The 5,928-nt window shown below is 41.1% G+C and overlaps 1 non-coding gene across 1 annotated transcript; it reads left to right on the top strand.

Moving 5' to 3' along the window:
- The first annotated feature begins 1,039 nt into the window (after positions 1-1,039).
- Positions 1,040-1,146, top strand: LOC141583288 (U6 spliceosomal RNA). The gene has a single exon (XR_012515967.1). It is a non-coding gene; the product is annotated as a U6 spliceosomal RNA (small nuclear RNA).
- Positions 1,147-5,928: the final 4,782 nt, after the last annotated feature.

The following is a 5,928-nucleotide window of genomic DNA, read 5'->3' on the forward strand; positions in this document are numbered from 1 at the left end:
CAACGTGGACCCTTCAGGCATGCACCAACCTCTACATTGCCTCTCCATACTACAGCTCTTTATACACAAACTTCCTACATCGCTTTGCTGCTGTGTGTTTACATGAGTGGATTTTGCTGTACTTGCCCTACCAGCACATGGGACTGTAGCACACACTTCAACCCACCTGAACTCCCATTGAAGAGATAGCGATGGTAGGCACAGAACCAATAGAACCAACTCTGCCAACAACTTGCCCTTGTGCTAATGTTGTGCACAAAAAAGAGACCCTAATATGCGTTGAGTGACTGCTGCTGCTTAGGGGGTCACAGAGAAGGCACCCAAACCTGCACAGGCCAGCACCCCAGCCTGCACCTCCAGTGCAACAGCACACACAGCAGGGGTCCCCTGGCTCCCACAAAGTGGTCTTGCCTCCACCACTTCCACCATTGGGTGAATGCCAACAGGGAGGCAGGCACTTCTGCATCTGCTAGCACTCTGCCACAGCTGCCACACTTTGCAGCCTTCAGTGCAGTAGAATCCAAACTTTGAGGAGCCAGAGAACAAAGTTGAAACCCAATATAAATTTCCCAGAGTTAAAGAACACAGTCTAGGAATTGGGAGATGAATATTGGCCCCCTAAAATCCTCCAAAACCAAAGCCAGCTGACTGCATCTGCCTTACAACACAATCAAACCAAAAAGATCATCAAATATCATAAAAGAAAAATATCCTGTGCAAAGGTCAGCAACCTCTAAGGTTGAAGGTGAATAAGATCATAGAGATGAGGAAGAATCAGTGCAAGAACACTGAAACTCAAAAAGTCAGCATGCCTTCTTTCCTCCAGATGATTACATCAACTGTTCAGCCTGTTCAAGTTTTCAGAACTGATCAGAGGCTGACATGTCTTTAATGATACAAGTAGAATTCAGAATGTGGGCAGAAACAAAGTTCACTGAGTGAAAGAAGTATGTCATCATCCAATGCAAGGAAGCCAAAAGTCATTGTGAAACATCGCAGGAGCTAACAGGCAATAGAGCTGGTATAATGAACCTTACCAGTGCTTGCTATGGCAGCACATATATTAAAATGGGAATGATACAGGCAAGATTAGCATGGCTCCTGCTTAAGGATGACATGCAAATTCATGAAGCATTTCATATTTTTAGGAAGAATCAATATTGTGAAAATGGCCATACTGCCCAAAGTAATTTATATATTCACTGCTGTCCCCATCAAGCTACCAATGAACTTATTCACAGAACTGGAAAAACCCACCTTAAACTTCATATGGAAGCAAAAGAGACTCTGCATAGCCAAGACAATGCTAAGCAAAAAGAACAAAGCAAGAGGAATCATGCTACCTGATTTCAAACTATGCTACAAGGCTACAGTAATCAAAACAGCATGGTACTGGTACCAAAACAGAGACATAGACCAATGGAACAGAACAGAGGTCCTGGTGGCAATGCCACACATCTACAACCATCTCATCTTTGACAAACCTGACAAACACAAGCAATGGGGAAAGGATTTCCTGTTAAATAATTGGCGTTGGGAAAACTGGCTACCAGTGTGAAGAAAGCAGAGACTGGACCTCTTCCTGACACCTTACAGTAGAATTACCTCCAGATGGATTAAAGACCTAGACATAAGCCCTAATGCCATAAAAAATCTAGAGAAAAAACCCAGGCAAAGCCATTCAGGACATACGTATAGGCAAGTACTTCATGACTAAAACACCGAAAGTATTGGCAACAAAAAGGAAAATAGACAAATGGGACCTTATTAAACTCCAGAGCTTCTGTACAGCAAAAGAAACAATCATTAGAGTGAACCGCCAACCAACAGGATGGGAAACAATTTTTGCAATCTACCCATCTGACCAATGGCTGATATCCAGAATCTACAAAGAAGTAAAACAGATTTGCAAGAAAAAAAGCAAGCAAACCCATTCAAATTAGGGAAATGATATGAACAGACACTTTTGAAAAGAAGATATATATGAGGCCAAGAAACATATGAAAAAATACTCATCATCGCTGGTTATTAGAGAAATCAAAACCACATTGAGATATCACCTCGTGCCAGTTAGAATGGTGACCATTAAAAAATCTGGAGACAACAGATACCAGAGAGCATGTGGAGAAATAGGAACACTTTTACACTGTTGCTAGGAGTGTAAACTAGTTGAACCATTGTGGAAGGCAGTGTAACACTTGCTCAAGGGCCTGGACATAGTAATTCCATTTGACCCAGCAATCCCATTACTGCGTATATACCCAAAGGATTATAAATCATTCTATTATAAAGACACATGCACACGTATGTTCACAGTGGCACTGTTTACAATGGCAAAGACCTGAAAACAACCCAAATGTCCGGCGACAATAGACTGGAAAAGGAAAATGTGACATACATACACCATGGAATACTATGCAGCCACAAAAAACGATGAGTTTGTGTCTTTTGTAGGGACATGGATGAATCTGGAAACCATCATCCTTAGCAAACTGACAGAAGAACAGAAAATCAAACACTGCATGTTCTCACTCATAGGCGGGTGATGAATAATGAGAATATATGGACACAGGGAGGGGAGCATCACACACTGGGGTCTTTTTGGGGGTGGCCAACAGGGGGACACCAAGGGGTGGGGAGGTCAGGGAAGGATTACATGAAGAGAAATGCCAGATGTAGGTGACGGGATGGAGGCAGGATACCACATTGCCGTGAGTGTACCTATGCAACAATTCTGCATGATCTGCATATACCTATAACCTGAAGTACAATTTTTTAAAAAAGAATAAACTGATGTGATAGAGCTGAAAAGCACACTACATGAATTTTTATAATGCAGCCATATGGTAATTGTGTGTGATTGCATTATAAAAATTCTTGTAATGTGTGTGGGCACCCAAGGGTGCCCTGTAAGCAGGTGTAGCCAGGCTGGGGTCCTGGGAGAGGCAAGCAGACTAAGGAGTGCTGAGGTCAGACCAGCACCATCTCATGTGCAAGACCACCTAGTAGAATAGACCAAGCAAAGGTAAGAGTCTCAAAGCTTGAAAACTGGCTTTCTGAAAGAAAAGAGGCAAGAATGTGGGAAAAGAATGAAAAGAAATGAACAAAATATTTGAGAAATAAAGGATTATGTAAAAAGGCAAAATGTATGCCTTATTAATGTACCTGAAAGAGATGACAAAAATGTAACCAAATTGGAAAACATATTTCAGAATATCATTCATGAGAATTTCCCAAACCTAGCACGACAGAACAACATTCAAATTCAGGAAATCCAGAGAACCTCAGATATGCCACGGGAAGAACACCCCTAAGACACATAATCATCAGGTTCTCCGAGGTCAAAATGAAATAAAAGTTGTCAAAGGCAGCTAGGGAGAAAGACAAGGTCACCTACAAAAGGAATCCCTTCAGACTAACAGTGGACTGCTCAGCTGAAACCCTACAAGCCGGAAGAGATATTCAACTTTTAAAGAAAAAAATTCAACCCAGAATTTCAAGGCCAGCAAAACTGTCATAAGTGAAGGAGAAATAAGATCATTTTCAGGCAAGCAAATGCTGAGGGAATTCATTATCCAATGATCTACCTTACAAGAGCTCCTAAAAGTAGAAATTAATATGGAAAGAAAAGATCATCACCAGCCACTACAAAAATGCACTGAATTACACAGATCAGTGATGCTAAAAAACCAACCACATACACAAGTCTGTGAAATTATCAATTAGGAGCGTGATGTCAGGATCTAATCCATATATATCAGTGCTAACCAATTGGGCTAAATGCTCCAACTGAAAGACATAGGGCAGCAAGATGAATAAAGAGCCAAGACTCATTTGAGTATGCTGTCTTTAAGAGACCAATCTCACATGAACTCCTACACATAGGCTCAAAATGAATGGAGAAAAATCCTTCAAGCAAATGGGAAACAGAAAAAAGCAGGTGTTGCAATCCTAGTTTCTGACAAAACAGGCTAAACGAATAAAGATAAAAAGAGAAGGACATGGGCCTGGCACGGAGGCTCAAGCCTGTAATCCCAGCACTTCAGGAGGCCAAGGCGGATGGATCTTGAGGTCAAGAAGTCAAGACAATCCTGGCCAACATAGTGAAACTCCGTCCCTACTAAAAATAACAAAACAAACAAACAAAAAAATTAGCTGGGCGTGGAGGCATGCGCCTGTAGTCCCAGCTACCTGGGATGCTCAGGCCAGAGAATTGCTTAAACCCAGGAGGCAGAGGTTGTAGTGAGCTGAGATCTCGCAACTGCACTCCAGTCTGAGGCCTAGCAACATAGAGAGACTCGGCCTCAAAAGAGAGAGAGAGAGAGAGAGAGAGAGAGAGAGAGAGAGAGAGAGAGACAGAGAGAGAGACAGAGAGAGAGAGAACATTACAAATGTGGCCCTGACCTTTGATAAATGTTATTATTGCTTGATACCAACCTGGGATATCCTTATTGTTCAAACCAATATGATAGATAATTTGCTGAGGTTTGGGAGCTTCTGCCCCCTGGAGAGTCCCAGATCTCCCAAAATTTGGTTCAGAGCTAAGGTTGATTTTGCTTTACAGCTCCTTTTGTGAAGTTTTTCTCATTTCCGGTGAGGAAGACAGGTTTTTCTGCTTCCATGATGGTGGAGAGCAGGCACTTCCTTTCTTGAGTCTCAGCTTGCTTCTGACAGGAAAGGTGAGTGTGATTTTTTTCCTACTTCTAAGATGGTAGAGAACAGTCATCAGCCTGAGCCTTATTTCCAAGTAAGTGGCTAAATTAGAGATTTGTCTTAAAATTTTTCCTTAATGACTAAAAGTTAAGATTACCAACCACTTGGTTTTAATTTCTCCTTAATATTACAACACTCAGTAATCATATTTATTGTGCATTTTTAATTTTGCTTAACTTTTTTTATTTATGTTTTAGATTTTGTTGTTATTTCACTTTTCTTCCATCAAGTATGACCATATCTTTATGACTTGGTCAAATCCAAGGGAATATTCCAAATTTTGGGAAGCAAGTCATCTGAATTGGCTAAAACTTTGTAGCTGCCACGTATGTATTTTCTAGTGAGCAGAAATTCCTTTTTTTTTTTTTTTTTTTTTTTTAGCCTAAGAGTTTCTGTCCACATTAGGCCATCTTTTGTCAGCCAAGGTTGCCAGCCAAGGCCAGACTGAAGGAGCAGTGGTGACCTTTCAATCCTAACATTCTGCCCTGTTCCCTACAGCAACCTGAGTTTGGTTCCTAAATCTAGTTCTTTCTGGTTTGATGTTTGTTACTTTGAAAATATCAGCAGTTTGTCCCAGCTATGATGTGGTAGTAAGAGATTCAAAAGGATTTTCTTTAAGAGCTTTATAATTAAAAGTAGATTTCTTATTCTTCTTATTATTATGCTTTAAATTCTGTGGTACATGTGCAGAACATGCATGTTTGTTACATAGGTATACACATACCGTGGGGGCTTGTTGCACCCATCAACCCATGATCTACCTTAGGTATTTCTCCTAATGCTATTTCTCCCTTAGGCCCAACCCCGACAGGCTCCGGAGTGTGATGTTCCCCTCCTGTGTCCATGTACTCTCATTGTTCAACTCCCACTTATGAGTGAGAATATGTGATGTTTGGTTTTCTGTTCTTGTGTCAGTTTGCCGAGAATGATGGTTTCTAGCTTCATCCATGTCCCTGAGAAGGACATGAACTCATTCTTTTTCATGGCTGTTGGTGTATATGTGTGACACTTTCTTTATCCAGTTTATTATTGATGGGCATTTGGGTTGGTTCCAAGTTTTTGCTCTTGTGAACAATGCTGCAGTGAAAATATGTGTGCATATGTCTTTGTTGTAGAATGATTTCTAATCCTTTGAGCATATACCCAGTAGTGGGATTGCTGGGTCCAATGGCATTTCTATTTCTAGATCGTTGAGGAATCACCACACTGTCTTCC

This window comes from Saimiri boliviensis (genome assembly GCF_048565385.1).
Source record: "Saimiri boliviensis isolate mSaiBol1 chromosome 19 unlocalized genomic scaffold, mSaiBol1.pri SUPER_19_unloc_2, whole genome shotgun sequence".
NCBI lineage: Eukaryota > Metazoa > Chordata > Mammalia > Primates > Cebidae > Saimiri > Saimiri boliviensis.